General features: G+C 42.7%; 1 protein-coding gene across 1 annotated transcript in view; it reads right to left on the minus strand.

The window, feature by feature from the left end:
• Positions 1–15,631, minus strand: part of Ppm1h (protein phosphatase, Mg2+/Mn2+ dependent 1H) — a 238,443-nt gene that overhangs the window by 143,001 nt on the left and 79,811 nt on the right. The window lies entirely within an intron of this gene.

Raw genomic sequence — 15,631 nt, forward strand, 5'->3', positions numbered from 1 at the left:
AATGTCAACTGGGTCTGAATGTTTTAGGAAAACATGCTCCACCATTCATGTACCTTTGTCAAAGTCCAGGTACCTGCAGACTCAATTCTGTGTGTCAGCAACTCTGGCTTAAGTAGTGGTTGAACTAGATTTCCTAAGAGCTCTCTCTAATTGCGCGTTGCACACACACACACACACACACACACACACACACACACACACACACACACCCCTCTGAGTGTTGCATGATCTCAGGCAATCTTCTGCCAAATCCAGGCACTGGTATGGAGGTGTCTCACACATTTTCACACTTTGTTTTTATTATTCTTTTTACATATAAGCACCTTTTAAAAATGAAATAATTAACGTGTTCATACCTTGTGACTTTCTTTTGAGCTGCACACACCCTTGGACATGAACTTCAGTCCTTTGCTTACCTATAAGTCTTGCACACACAACACTACTTCTCACTGCAGATAGCTCTTTCTTAATGAACTACAGTGTTGCCTCACAAAAAGTTCACTTCCGTACATTCATGTAATCAGAAATGGGTACCTTTGTTACGACGAGCTTTTTATCCCCCTTCTTCCCCCCTGAATTGAGAAGTATATTTTATTTTTTAAAAAAATACCATTTTTGAGTTGGCAAGATGGCTCAATGGGTAAAACCATTTGCTGGCAAGCCTGGCAACCCAGGTTTGAAACAGAAAATAACATTACCATTTGTGATTACTTGTCTGCATGTTCTAAGGAAAAGGTCGGGTCAGTAACCTACCATGTGCTCTATTTCAAAGTTTTGTATTCATCAAAACCACTTCATTGTTATTGGTGTTACTATGAATTTTTCATTTCAGCTGCTTTTATAAAGCAAACTCCACTTTTACTCACTTCACATACTGAAGGGACCAGCTCCCCATTTCGACAGCCATGACAGTAACCTTGCCTTGGTCACTTAGAGGTCAGATGCCTGCCTCATGACAAGGAACCAATCAGAAGTTAGCTGGTGGTGCTATGCTTTATGACCCTGGGTGTACTTTACGGACAAGCACACAGCAATGATGCACAGAACATAGCAACCACCCTGGGAGGGCCTATGGGCCATAACAACCAGTTGGCCAATCAACACAGGGCAAGCCCTCCAAGCCTGGAGGGCACACCAATCCTGAGCCTGTGCGTACCCCTAGAAACTCCCCTTACGCTGCCCTACAAGATCTCTCGGGAGCCCCTAGGAGCTGTCTTTTGTAGCCAACCGCCATGGGGGGTGGACAGAAGACCTGAGCTAACATGGGGTTAGCTCGTTAAATTACAATAAAGCCTCATGCAGTTTGCTGCAAGCTCTCGAATCTGCCTGGTGATTGGGGTGACCGAAGTCTTGGCCTGGGACCCCGGATACCTGAGTTTTCTGGGGGTCTAACATCTGGGGGCTCATCGGAGATTTGCGACCACCCCTCACCTGAGTGGATTCGATCTTGGAGGTAAGATGATTCGAGCTCACAACTTATATGTTCAATGTTATATGTTTGCTTGTTATGCCTCTTGCTGTTTTGTTGGTTTGGTGTCATGACTTGAATTTGACCTGAGCCTGCGCAGGACTCGTGACTCGTATTTGTAATTTGTACTGGTATTTGTAATTTGTAATTTGGACCTCAGGGGGAAACAGACGTATTTCGAGACCCAGAGATCCCGCCCTGGATGAAAGTCTGAGGGTTGTTTGATTTGGACCATAGGGAAAACAGACGTGCCCAGAAAACAGAGGTGCTTCTGGAACCCTTGGTTTTTCGTAATTAAAATTTTTTCAAGTCGAATTTTGCTTACAACATTTCAGTATCACCTTCTGGGGGATAATAAGGAGGTGAGTGTTCCCACTGGCCTCTCAGAGGTTGAATGGGCCTTGCAGTTGATTATACGTGCTGTGGGGCAGTTGGGAGAGAAGGGGAGTCTCACCCTCTCTCTCCTCAAAGGCACGAATGTTTTTGGATGCACATGGTTAGGTTACCTACATGGCGTCCAGTAACTGACTTTAAGTGCCACAGGGAAGGCTACCAGTCTACTCAGACCCCGTCTCAACTCTTGCCCTGTGCACCACAGGGTCATCAGGCAGTCTGTGACAAGACAAGCTAGACTTCGGGGAAACGCAGAGTAGGTCTGTGCTGGTCTAGTACTCAGAGCAAGGATGGACGGCTTTCTCCCAGCCTTTCTAACCACAGAAGAGTCCCAATAAGACCCCAGGGAAGGAGGAGGCACACAGGCAGCTCAGACTTGCCCAGCCAAGAGACATTCATGCTCCCTCCCAGCTAGGTAGGACTGCATCTCAGGACAGAACAGCCTCACTAGACACATGTTTCTGATGTCTGACCTTGAAGGAACAAGCCATGAGGTGGGAGAACGAGGTAGGAAATAAACTGTCTCCTGTAACTGATAATGACTTGCCAAGCAGTATGTTTGCAGGGTGTTATTTACTGAAAGGCAATGCTCTGCTGCCACGATTTCCCAAACCAGCGCATTTCCCAGATAGTGGTGAAGTGGAGGACCGGCTGGGAAACCAGCTCACACCAACTTTCACAGCACCTTCTGGGCAAGTCTCGGCTACCATTTGCAGAACTTGGTGTTCCTCCACCATTAGCGCCTACCCTTGGGCTGTAGTTGTCTTTTGTTGCTTTGTTTTAAAATAACAACAGCAAAAGCACTGCAGATCTTCAACAGCTCCCATCAAGTCTGACTCATTAGCCACTGCTGGCTTCCAGGAGTGCATAAAACTACTATAATTACTTAGATCATGACATCGGAAATCACCATCCCCTTAAAATGCAGCCTCCCGTCTCACTTTATGGGTGTCAAACTCTGAAGCTGACCTGGTTTTGCCAAGAGGTCCCTGAAACCTTGTGTTACATGTGAGAAATCTAGGACCCTGGATGACCATGGCCAACACCAGGTCCCAGAGCTGTAAACACACTTGTGAGTCCCGAGCTCTTCCCTTGGCTGTGGCTCTTGGGCTGTTATTTTCCCATTGGGCATCTATTCCTGGTGGCACATGGTTCAGAGGTCTGCACTGCACTGACTCATCAGAGCTGCAGAGCCGTGAAAGGACAATTACTGGTGACCTTACTTTGCCATTTCATGTTGAATCAGCTTGGGAATAACCCAGTGAAATGTGAAAAAGTCTGAAATGTCAATATGGTGGGAAGACTATAATAGCGTCCTGGTCAGACATTTCAGTATTACCCAGTTGATAAAAGACTGACCAAAACAAAACAAAATAAAAAAACAAAACAAAATTTTCTTTCTTTAAAAGATTAAGAAACAAACAACTTTGTGTGTGTGTGTGTGTGTGTGTGTGTGTGTGTGTGTGTGTGTGTTTTGCTTATATGTATGTTACATGTACCAGGCACATAAAGAGGCCAGGAGGGGGCATTGCATCTCATGAAACTAGGGTTTTATACAGTATGACCCACCATGTGTGCCAGGAATTGAACCTGGGTCCTCTAGAAGAGCAACACATGTTTGGTAACTGCTGAGCCATCTCCTCAGCTCCCCTCCTCTCTGGCATTGTTGGGGATTGATTCCAGGACCACATGTTTTACCTCTGAACTCCACCTCCAGCCCCTATCTTCAAGTTCTCACTATTTCACCTTCAGTGTTTCACAAGTTTTGTAGAAAGACTTGATTCTTTTCAATTTAGCTTGGTCCTAAAAAGTTGAGTGTCTTTCAACTTAAATGCCATGTTTTCATCTTCAAAGGCAAATGTATTACCTGTCAAATGAAAAGGGAACTAGATTCCTCTAAAGCAGTGATTCTCAACCTTCCTAACACTTTGACCCTTTAATACAGTTCCTCACATGTGGTAACCCCAACCATAAAATTATTTCTGTTGCTACTTCATAACTGTAATTTTGCTATTGTTATACATTGTAATGTAAATATCTGATATACAGGATATCTGACCCCCTCAAAATGGTCAAGACCCACAGCCTGAGAATTGTTGCAAGTCTAAAAGTAAATGGAGGAAAATCTCATTTTCCTAAGCTGAGGAGCAGCTTCTGTTAGTTGGAAACATTCGATGCACGGCCAGCTAGTCCCTGTCTCCTGCTCCTGAATAAAGCTAGCACTCCCTTGAGGACAAAAAGCATATTCTTTATCTATACAATATACTTATCTTGAACATTTGAAAATAAAATGCCAGTGGGAAGTAAGTGATCATATTTCTGGTGACGCTGTTTTCCAAGCTCCTACAAAGAAGGCAAACATTTTCTCTGAAACTAACCTGGATGCAATAAACTGTGGTCATTATGAGTGTGGGCTCTCTCTCTTGAGAACAGGGCCCAGAGCAGGTACTACTGAGTGAATGTAGGAGTCAGGGAGAAGTCACCTCTGCTTCTCACTTAGTGGTGAGGAGAGTGGTGTCATTTGTGGAGACCTGTCTGTGTGCCCGAGAGCAGTCAGCACTTCACAGGGAGTGATCAACTCTTCTCCGATTCCTCTCGTCAACTCTGTGAGGTGCCTATTGCAGTCACCATCTCTCAGAGGGACAGAGTGTGTAAGTGACCTCACGTCCTCAGCTTCATTTCAATCCCGAGTTGCTAAGATATGTGCTGGACAAGAGGGTTTTATTTACCTGAAGAACTAGGTAATTTTTAGCTTAGAATTCAAATTCAGAAAGGGAGAAGAAAAAAAAAAAAAAGAGGACGAAGGAGAATCACCAGAATTACCGCCTGTTCAATATAGAAAGTTTACAACCATCCCACGCACTCCCCCCGCCCCACCTAAAAGAGCTGCAGAATTTGATTTTGTTTTTAAAGGAAGTATAAAGCCCGGGGTGGTTTAAACTTAAAAATTTACATGGTGTGATAGCACTTCTCAGCAGGCAGTAATCATGCTGGTTAAGGAAGAGGTATTTGTACAGGACATCAGTGAGGTGAGGTATATATTGCTGATTCATATATAATTGAGAAGCGGACTGAAAACTGCTGTCCGGGGGGAAATGAATCATTTATGAGAGATCAAATATAGCTGCCTATCACGAGCATTCTCTTCTCTAGGTAACCTCGTGGCCCATGTTTGTAAGGCTCTCTGAAGTTGGGGCTGACCACCCAGACAGGCCAAAGCAGGAAGACAACTTATTCCTTCATTCTGAACTCCCAGAGAGAGGATAAACTCCTGTCCCTTGGTGCTGGGAAGCCTTGGTTTGGCCAGAAGCCTGATTAGTCCTTTGATAACAGCCCTGAACACTGAAAAACACTGAAGATGGTCAGTCAGTGCGAGGGACTCCCATCAGGATTGGCAGTGTCCCCTGGACAGCCACTCAAGAGCAGGGGAGGGAACAGAAACCTGCTTCATCAATTGCATTTAGCAGTCATCACGTCATCAGAAAAAGCAGGGCGTTATGAAAGAAAGCTCCTGTGGTGGGGTTCTGCCCTTCGGAGGTTAAGTACCACTTGGGAAGAGGCATCGTGGTGAAGGCAGAATGCACACGCTTTGGTAGGGTCTTCCTTCAATGATCCACAAACCTTCCAGCCCCGGACTCTGGTTATGAGTGGGTGTGGAAAATCATGGGTCTCAAAGCCAACATCAATCTTATGGATGTGCTGGGATTACAAAAACAAAAACAAAAAAACAAACCAAAACAAACAACAACAAAAAACATGGAACAAAATGCCCACAAAGTAGAGTTTTTAAAAAAGTAGTTTGTAGCCTATATTTAAGATGTGAAATATTTGCATTGAAATATTGCATATTCCAGTTTCTCTTGAAAATGAGTATATCTGCCTGCATACAGTCACACTATGTAAAAATAGCCTACCCGGAGAGGAGGTTGTATGTACTAAAGAGATTGGACAAGTCCTTGCTAGTTTTTTTTACAGACCTTCCTGTGTTGACCTTTGCCAGTTAAATCAACAGCCTGGCCCCATGGGCATTTGAACTGCAATCCTGCCATCATAGCTCTGTGACTGTATGAAAATAGAAAAATAATTAGACATGAACACATAGTGACTAAAATAACTGCAAGTATTTACTGCAGGGCTAGGGCAATAGCTCAGTTGAGAAAGTATTTGCCTTGTAAGTATAAGAACATGAATTTTAGCCTGACGTTGGTGGCACATGCCTTTAATTCCAGCACTCGGGAGGCAGAGGCAGGCAGATCTCTGTGAGTTCCACACCAGTCTGGTCTACAAAAGTGAGTGCCAGGATAGCCTCCAAAGACACATAGAAACCCTGTCTCAAAAAACCAAAACAACAAACAAACAAAAAAACCAAAAACATGAATTTTAGCCCTGAAACCCATATACAAAAAGCTGGGTATAGCCAGGCGTGGTGGTGCACACCTTTAATACTGGGAGAGGCAGGCTGTCTCTGTGAGGTTGAGGTCAGCCAGGGTAGTAAGGCCAGTAAGAGGTCTTATTTCCAAAAGTAAGGTGATGGTGCCTGAGAAATGACACTTTAGGTTGCCCTTTGCCCTCCACACACATTGTAGGCGCAAATCTGAGTGTGGTAGTGCATATGCCTGTAATTAGTGAAGCTAAGGCAGGAACTGAAGCAGGAGCAGAAGCAGGAACCAGGGAGACTGTTTAGTGGCTTGCTCTCAGTCAGTCACTGTTCTTGTACAGCCCAGCCCAACCTCGGCCCTCCTACATCAATTAACAAACAGTCAAGAAAATACCCCGTAGACTCATTCACACTCAGATGGACGCAACTCTTCCTCCGAGGGCCCCTCTTTCCAGGTGTCGACTTGACAGCCAGGATCAGTCATCATAAGGGAGCACTGAGATGTAGAAAGGAAAGAGGAAGGTGAAGGAGGCTTAGGGTTGCAAAGTTCTGCAAGATGAGATAATGAAAGTAGCTTTAGGTCAATAGACCAAAGTTCTAAGATACCAGAAATGACAAAGGCAACGTTAGCCAAGTTCAACTTAACCCGGGCTTGATCAGCTATTGCCAGTGGGCCAAATTATAAAAAAAAATAAATAAATAAAATTTCAGGACATGGTCAAAGCACACAAAATCCCAATTTTATGTGCACAGATAACATTTCATTGGAACACATCCACACTGTTCACAGAGCCATGACTGCGGCTGTCTTTTGCATTGCTAGAACAGACTCTAACTTCCCAACAAATTCAAGTTATTTACGTCAGGGTCTTTTCACAGAAAGTGTGAGCCCACTCCAGTCCTGAACCTATTATCTGTTTTCTCTGAAATTGCCTTTTGTAGACCAGAAACAATGTCACAGAACTGGACCAAAATGCAGGTGACAGAAGGCGGGTGACATAGGTTTGGGTAGAATTTTGACATGCACCCTGATGTTGCTGGTAAAACATGAGTGAGAGGAACTTTGCTAAAGGATTTTGAAGAGACTTTTAGTTTCTATTATGCTCATCAGTATAATTATATGACTAGGACTAAAAAAAAAACCACACTGAAAATCAGAAGACATGATGTTGTCTATAGAGCTCACATAGACTTACATTGGTATTTTCTTCACCTTGGTTGTTCAGATATAAACTTTAGCGTAGCAAAAATAACCATTACAAAGCTGCCTTAGGTGTTTCACTTTAGTTATCCTCAAGGCAAGGTATTGATATCATCAATGTCTATCTTCTGTATTTAAAGGGGGAAGTTCCCTGCTTGGTCAAACGCTAGAGCAACTGGGAGATGGAAGGGACCAGGGCCTATCCAGGAGGATCTGAGGTTTCCAAGTTAAAACACAAAAAAAATCTCTTTTGGAGATTAAGTACAGTGTTACTCATAGACAGCTGTTCGATCCCATTGGGAATTTAAAACAAATAAGGTAATGTAGTATGTTTTTAGAAAGATCTCCCTTTGTGAGAGAAGTGACTTTTAAAAACAGGTTGAACTTTGAAACTAATAAAATATGAAACTGAAACGTAAAGACACTGTAATCTCAACAGACTTCCAGTCATAATACTATTCTAATTTGTCTTTCTGTTGCAGTGATGAAACTTAGACCAAAAGCAACTTGGGGGCAGGAGGGTCTGTTTTGGCTTACACTTTACAGCCCATAATCTAGGGAAACACATACAATAACTCAAGGCAGGAACTTGGAGGCAGGAACTGAAGCCAAGACACTGAAGAACACTGACTACTGCTACCTCTCTAAAACAGCCCAGGTCCCCGTGTCTAATAATGAAGAAAATGCTACACAGACATGTCTACAGGCCAGTCCTGATGGAGGCAAGTCTTCCGCCGAGAGTCTGTTTTCTCAGGCATGTCTAGGTTTGTGTTAAATGGCCAATCTGAACACACCCTTCTACCCCTCCCTCTCCCACTGTCTGGGATTAAACTCAGGGTTAGCCACACCTTAGGCCACTGCTCTATCAGTGAGCTACATCCCCTGCCTCACACAACGCTTTAAAAAATATTTTTTTTAAAAGTAATGAGTAAGTCATTTCTGAGATTCTAGTGTGATGAACAACTTTTTAGAGAAGCAGTTTGTTCTTTGGCAAAGAAGAACAAAGGAATATATTAATAAACCTCCATGCTATGTCTTAAGAACAAATACAATCGTTGGGCTGGTACTAAAATATCACTTTTTTCACATTTCTGAACATGAAATGAAAATAACATTGGTTAAAGAAAAGGCATCTATCAAATAATCATTGATTCTCAAACTGAATGGCAAATAATGACAAAAGCATTCACATGTAACTGTTTTATAACAAGTGCAAATTATTAACAGATCCTTTCAATGAACAGCACTTTACCTTAGAATAGTTCATTTAACCATTAGCAAAATATCACATCAAAAATATATTAATGTTGTTTGTAGTTTACTCTTTGGCTCTTTTGCGGGGCCTGTCACCCAGCTCCCAAATAAACCACACAGAGGCTTATTTTTTCTTATGAATGCCTAGCCTAAGCTTGGTTTGTTTCTAGCTAGTTTTTCTTAACTTAAATTATCCAGACTACCTTTTGCTTCTGGGCCTTTTTTTTTTTCCTTCTGTATATCTTACTTTCACTCTTACTCCTGGATGGATGGATGGCCCCTGACATCATCCTCTCTCTTTGTTCTATCTTGCTCCTTTCTCATTTCTCCTCCTATCTATTCTCTCTGCCTGCCAGCCCTGCCTATTCCTTCTCCTGCCTTGCTATTGGCTGTTCAGCTCTTTATTAGACCATCAGGTGTTTTAGACAGGCAAAGAATCACAGCTTCACAGAGTTACACAATTGCAGCATTAACAAAAGCAACACATCTTTACATCGTTAAACAAATATTCCAGGGCATAAACAAATGTAACACACCTTAAAATAATATTCTACAACATATTAAAGCACTAAAATAAATACACATACTGCACTGTCAATGTTTGGAAACATGAAGTATATCAGATATGTACTTCTGTTATCACGCAAAGTATTATGTTTCATTCTTGAGTTTTATTGCTGGTAATATTTGTTATTCTGAAGTTGATGTTGATATTATAATAGTCACCATAGTGCTTTGCTTGCTTGTTTTTGTTTTTCCCTTTTTCTTTTTAAATACATAGTAGGGGTGGAACCTAGGGTGTGAAGCACTGGAAGTAACCGCTAGACCAACGAACCTCATACAATCCCAGCCATGAGAGAGAGCATGCTTGAACAATTCTTTTTCTAGTTGTTTCTGTTGATATGCCTTTCTCCTCCTACCATCCTGCCCCGCTGCAGTCTTGCACCCCCCACAGCTCCTTTTTTCATGCCACACACATCCTATTGTCTTCTTCTCTTCCCTCAGAACCTCTTTCTCCTGCTCATGTTCCACACACCCACACTTCCACAAACCTATGACCATCACAGCGAGGATCTGCTTATGAGAATGGGAAGGCATGTATTCATGTGTGTGGAGACCACACCAACTAAACACAGAATGGATGCAGCCAGTGGACAGACAGGCTTTGATGGAAACTTGTGAATCAACTTGATATAAAAAGTGTATCAGAGGGAGTGGAGACAGTCTCTCCGGTTTGAGCCTGGGCCTGCCACTTGATAGCTGGGTGACCTTCAGCAAGTTCCTTTATGTTCCCATACCTCAGTTTCTCACTAGTAAGAGGGAAAAGAAACACTAATGTTTTCCTTCTAAGGAAGTAGCTGTCTGACTGCTGGGAAGCAGCTACTTAAAAGAGTTTTCCATCTGACTTGGCTAAAGCTTACCACCCTAGACATGAGAACAATACTGGTATATTCACTCAATACATCATGGTTATGTATGTATTGAGTGAAAATACATTTTACAAAATAATTCAGAGGCAAGACAAGTCATCCTGGCATTTTCTCACAGCAACTGAGATTTTTATGCAAGTGATATACTGTGATGCTAATACAAAGATGCTAATACAAATGACACTAACCCAAATGGTACTCTTGAGATGAGCTAGGCAGCAGCCGGTAGAACACAGGGAGTTGGAGGAAGGCTTGTGACACCTCACTGGGACCCTTTGTGCTACAAAAACCATGGAAATCAACAATATCACTACAAAATGTACCAGAAGAGCAGTAACTAATGTCCTTCTTGGGACTTTAGTCATTGCTTTTTGTTGTAAAAAAACAAAACAAACAAACAAAAAAAACACGCTATCTGAAAGCAATGTGCCTTGGAGAAATCTTCATGCCTGCATTTTAACAAACGTGGGAGAAAGCTTGTTCTCTTCAGGCTAGAATCCTCAACAACACACCCAGAGGCCCTACGGAAAAGGTTCTTATCTGACCCAACATTTTTCACTTTGTGCCCAGACCCAGGATAAAGCTCAGTTGACATCCAAGTCTCCTCGGTGGAAAAGGAAAAGAATGGGACACTTTTTAACACTGAGGCCCCTGGAGGGTCATCATCCTAAGTTCCATTTTATTTTAGGTAAACAAATCTCTGTAGTCTCCAAAAGAGGGAAAGTGTGATTAAAGACAAGCAGACTGATGGTAAACACTACAACCAAATGCTAACAGTGCAGTTCAGTTAGCAAAATAAAAACGTTAATCTATGAATGTCTTGAACAAATGAACTCAATTTTGTCATGACACACCAAGAGAGCAAATGAGTTTCAGAGCTGTCTACTTGTTTGCTGAAGCTTAAAATATTTTAAGCGGGATTTCTTACGTTGTCTCAAAAAGCAAAATGTTGGGCTGGAGAGATGGCCCAGAAGTTAAGAGCACTGCCTGCTCTTCCAGAGGTCCTGAGTTCAATTCCCAGCAACCACATGGTGGCTGAGATATGGTGTCCTCTTCTGGCCTGCAAGGATACATGCAGACAGAAAACTACATAATAAATAAATAAACCTTAAAAAAAGAGCAAAATGTCATGAAATTGATTGAACTGGCTTTTATGAAGTGAGTCACAAGTTATGAAGGGTCCTAACTAAGAATGGCTGTAGGCATAGGTTGTCTAAGGAGAAGAAAATAGTACAATAAACAACCTAAAAGGGGATGGGTTACTGTCCTTGGAAGGGTTAAATCTGAAGTTTTAAGGGTTATAACTGAAGGGATGTCTTACCATAGCCACTCAGGTTGATGGGGTCCAACTGAACTGGCTGCTACCAATTTCTTAGTTAGGCATTTTTATGTTTCTCCAAGTTTCAGTTTGATCCCTAGGTTCTTAGCATGGGTCCACATCGTTTTGATATGTCTGTTTGGCCTTGGGTACCTGACCAGTCGAAAGATCACGGCCTCTCATAACTTTTAGTAAACCAAACTTCAAGGGAAACAAGTCTATCTCCCAAAGAAAAACTGAGTTTCATTACAAGGATCTCCAGCAGAAAATGAGCTTGGGGGCAAGACATGCTGAATAAACTTCAACTATCTCTAGCAGCGACATGGCTAAGAGAGGTCAGGGCCTGAGGCACCTCACCATGGAGCTGGCCGTACAGCCAAGCACTTGCTCTAACCAGCAGTCACAGCTTTAAAACTAAAACATGAAGAATTGCTGTGGGCAGAGGAACTTCAAGGGCCAAAGGGAGACAGAGAAGTCAGAGACAGGCATTTTCTGATACATCAACCTAAAGCTACCCAGCAAAAACAATGAACTCCTTTTATGGAAACCTGTGGCATTGGAAACATGCAGCAGGTGGCTTATCTCCGTTCAGAGACTCTGGGCATCTGTGTATGGAGTGAAACGCCTCTAAAGGCCTCTTCCCCAGCTGTGGAGTCTGCCTGTCTTCCCATCCCATTCTCACCTCTGCCATACTTAGTCTAAAACCTAAACTGCTTTCAGAGCTAAAAGGACTTTCCAAATAACACAGATTCTTATCATTTTATTGAGGAAATTCTCTGCTACCTAGTAAGCCATATTTAACATACCAGCAGGTCTCAGAAAATTAGAAATTTGATTGAGTCAGACCTTAATGTGGGGGTGTAAAAGATGAGCCTCCTGAGCAACTCATTTGTTCCCTGAAGCTTTGAGTTTGGCTTGCTTCTCTTATCCCTAAACAAACTTTCCCTTGGAGATTGTCTGGACTGCCCAGGCTTAGCTTGGGATCCAGACACTGAGTACTGCCAAGTAATGAAGCCAAGTTCACATCTATGGTGCAGATCTCAGGAGCATCTTGACTGCCAGTCTAGATGACTTCAGAACATCTGTATCGTGTCATCACAACATCCAAGCCACTCCAGCTGCTCAAGCCTGTGCTAGCTTTCTTTTCTTTTCAGGTCTACCGTACATTTCCAGCACAGCCTTCTTCTGATGTCCTTGCACCAAGGACCAGGAATATCCCCAAATTCCTAGCTCCCCATTTGTGCCCACACCTACTTTCTCAGCCTGCAGGTTGTGCTTCATTGCTGTGACTTACGTCACCCAGTTCCCACACCTCTGGGTGTGGAACCAGAACCTCATCACACGCCCTATGCACCAATTCCTGTACTTAACGACCCATTGCTGCCTTCCTTGGGTGACCACAGTGACCTTTCTCAACCATGAATGTTCCCATGTCTCTCTCAGACTCAACCTCCATTGAATGGACTCTGGATGACTTTAGGATATGATTTAAATTCCTTAATTTTCTCCATAGCAATCTTCCTCACTGGGGTCTTTGCTTCCCCTACCTGCTTGGATCACACTATTTATCTCTGGCCATAATGAACTTGCCTTTGTTTTAAGGATAGTCCCATGCTGCTCCTGTACCATGTGACTTTTGGGATCTCCTGTCTGGCAAGCATGTCCTACCTACAAGAGTTTGGATACCTACTGTTCCCTGCCCCCCCAAAGTCCATCCACCAAAGCTTGATTTCCTTGGGGGTATTGTTGGGAGGTGGAACCTAGGAGTGATCCTAGATCTTTGGAAGTCTGTTCTCAAAGGTGACTGTGGGACCATGGCTCTTGTCTCATCCTAGTTCTCTATTCTTGTGAGGTGAGCAGTTTGCTCTGTCACATGCTCCTATTGTGTTGTGTTGTTTTGCCACAGGCCTGAAGAAAGAGCCAATTGATGTTGGATAAATGCATAGTGAAAGTGTAAAATCCAACACAAAGCTACATAGCTTCTGTTTCAAATGGTTTTCTAACTGTAAGTATACATAGACTTTGTAAACACACACACACACACACACACACACCATAGACTTTGTATAGACTTTGGCTTTGGCCTGGTTAATTTCGGTGTGTGATTTAAATTCTCTGGGGTTTTTTCCATTTATAAACTTCATTATAAAAAAGCTCACAAACAAAAATCACACGACCCAGAGACATGAGAAGTTCATTGGCTAAAAATTTACCAGCTGTGGAACACAAGTCAACACCTATGTACTGAGAAACAGAACTTACAGTAGTCTTAGAAGCCACTGGAAATTCCACAGACTCAGAGTGAGGTAACTGTTTACCTCCATGCCACATTTCAGTCTAGAGATTAAAATAGACCTCATTGTTCCAGAGTCTGGGCTGTCATAATAAACGGGCTCTCAATTGCACAGACAATCTTAATAGCAGATCCAGAAGCATAAGAGAGGAAGTCAGAAGGAAGAATTGTTTTTCATAAAAAGGGCAGGAGGAAGTGTACTTTTGATTTGTATTACTTTTCCAAATTGCACAGAGTTTTGAATGCTGGCAACAATATATCCTTCTTAACACTAACAAAAAGTACAAATTAATTGCCAAGTAATGAAAATAACACAAAATCCTTTCATTTAATATTTGAACATGGATTCCTAACTTACTAATATATTCCTGAAAAGGGTTATAGAAAAACATTTGTGAATAATACCCCTGATTTATTTGATCAACAGTTTGGCCAAAACAAGCACAAGGTAGTGGTTGACCCATTGATGAGCTTACCTAGAAATTGCATTAACCTGTTACCCAAAAAGTGCACTAAACGCTCACAAATGTAACCTATGGCACTCTTCCCCCATGAGAGAGTGCACTGCTAATTCCAGCCTCTGTTGTTTAGAATGGTTTTCAAATTTGAGCCTGCCTCCCCATCCCCTGGAGGCCTCCCGAAAACATAAATTCTGGGCTCAACTCAATATTCTGACTCAGTAGTACTAAAACACTGGTTCTCAACCTATGGGCCCTGACCCCTTTGAGGGGGTCAAATCACTCTTCTATAGGGCTCACCTAAGACCATCAGAAAACAGATACTTACTTTATGATTCACAACATTACCAAAATCATAGTTATGAAGTAACAATGAAAACAATTGTTTGTTTGGGGTTCACCATGACATGAGGAACTGTATTAAAGGGTCGCAGCATTTGGAAGGTCGAGAACCACTGCACTAAGATAATGTCTGCACAATGAAGCCATTTTTATGGACCCCCAACACAAGTAATAGTGATGCCCAAGTCTCTCATGATAAGCTGCACTCTCTTAGACAAAACTTGGTCCTTCTGGTCTACCAGGGTCTGACATTTCCTTGCCCTCTTCTACAGAGCTGGAGATTAGTATGACACTCCTACTTTACAAGTCACTGGTGGTGGCTACTACAGCTGGGGGCAGAATGGCCAAGACTGTGCTAGGGCCAGATGGGGATACTGGTGATACATGGAGTTGCAGTACCATGTACATACATTTGGGGGTGAGGGTGCGGATGAGACATCATGACTGGTTCACTGTGGGCAATGAGGACCCTCTCCCCAATGACCCAACAAAGGGAATGAGAGGAAGAGCCTTGGGAGGATCATTTGCTGTAGGGGAAGGGGGTCTGGGCACACGTGACTAAGAGTCGCTCACACAGGAGACTCATGTTAGGAAATGTCTAGCAACAAAGAAGAGATGGTGAGAGGGAGGGAAACCAGGGAAAGCCAATATCCAGGAGGTGTACTTGGTGGCAGTGACGAGCCTTTGGATGATCTAACCTGGAAGGAAAATTAGACTCTGAAGCAACTACTCTATCAGATAACTATACACTGAAATTCAAATAATTAACATAACTTTTTTTAAACTAGGATGAAAAACTCTTAATATGATGCCAATGAATATTTTATAATCCCATTCAAGCCTCCCAATAAAGCTTGTTTGTTTGTTTGTTTGTTTGGTTTTGTTCTATTTAATAAAAATTGAATACAGTACATTGGCTAACCTGGGGTCAGAAAGCTACTGATGGTAGGGCAGCCTCAGATCCCTCTGGCCCCAAAGCCTGATCCACCCAATGCAGAGCAAGGAGAAAACAGCCTGTGGACACAGAAGCAACAGGGGGCCTGCTGTGATCACAGGAGCCTTTTGGGTAAAGTGCTAAGAAGAAGAAGAGAGCAAG

This window comes from Cricetulus griseus (assembly GCF_003668045.3).
Source record: "Cricetulus griseus strain 17A/GY chromosome 1 unlocalized genomic scaffold, alternate assembly CriGri-PICRH-1.0 chr1_0, whole genome shotgun sequence".
NCBI classification, from domain to species: Eukaryota; Metazoa; Chordata; class Mammalia; order Rodentia; family Cricetidae; genus Cricetulus; species Cricetulus griseus.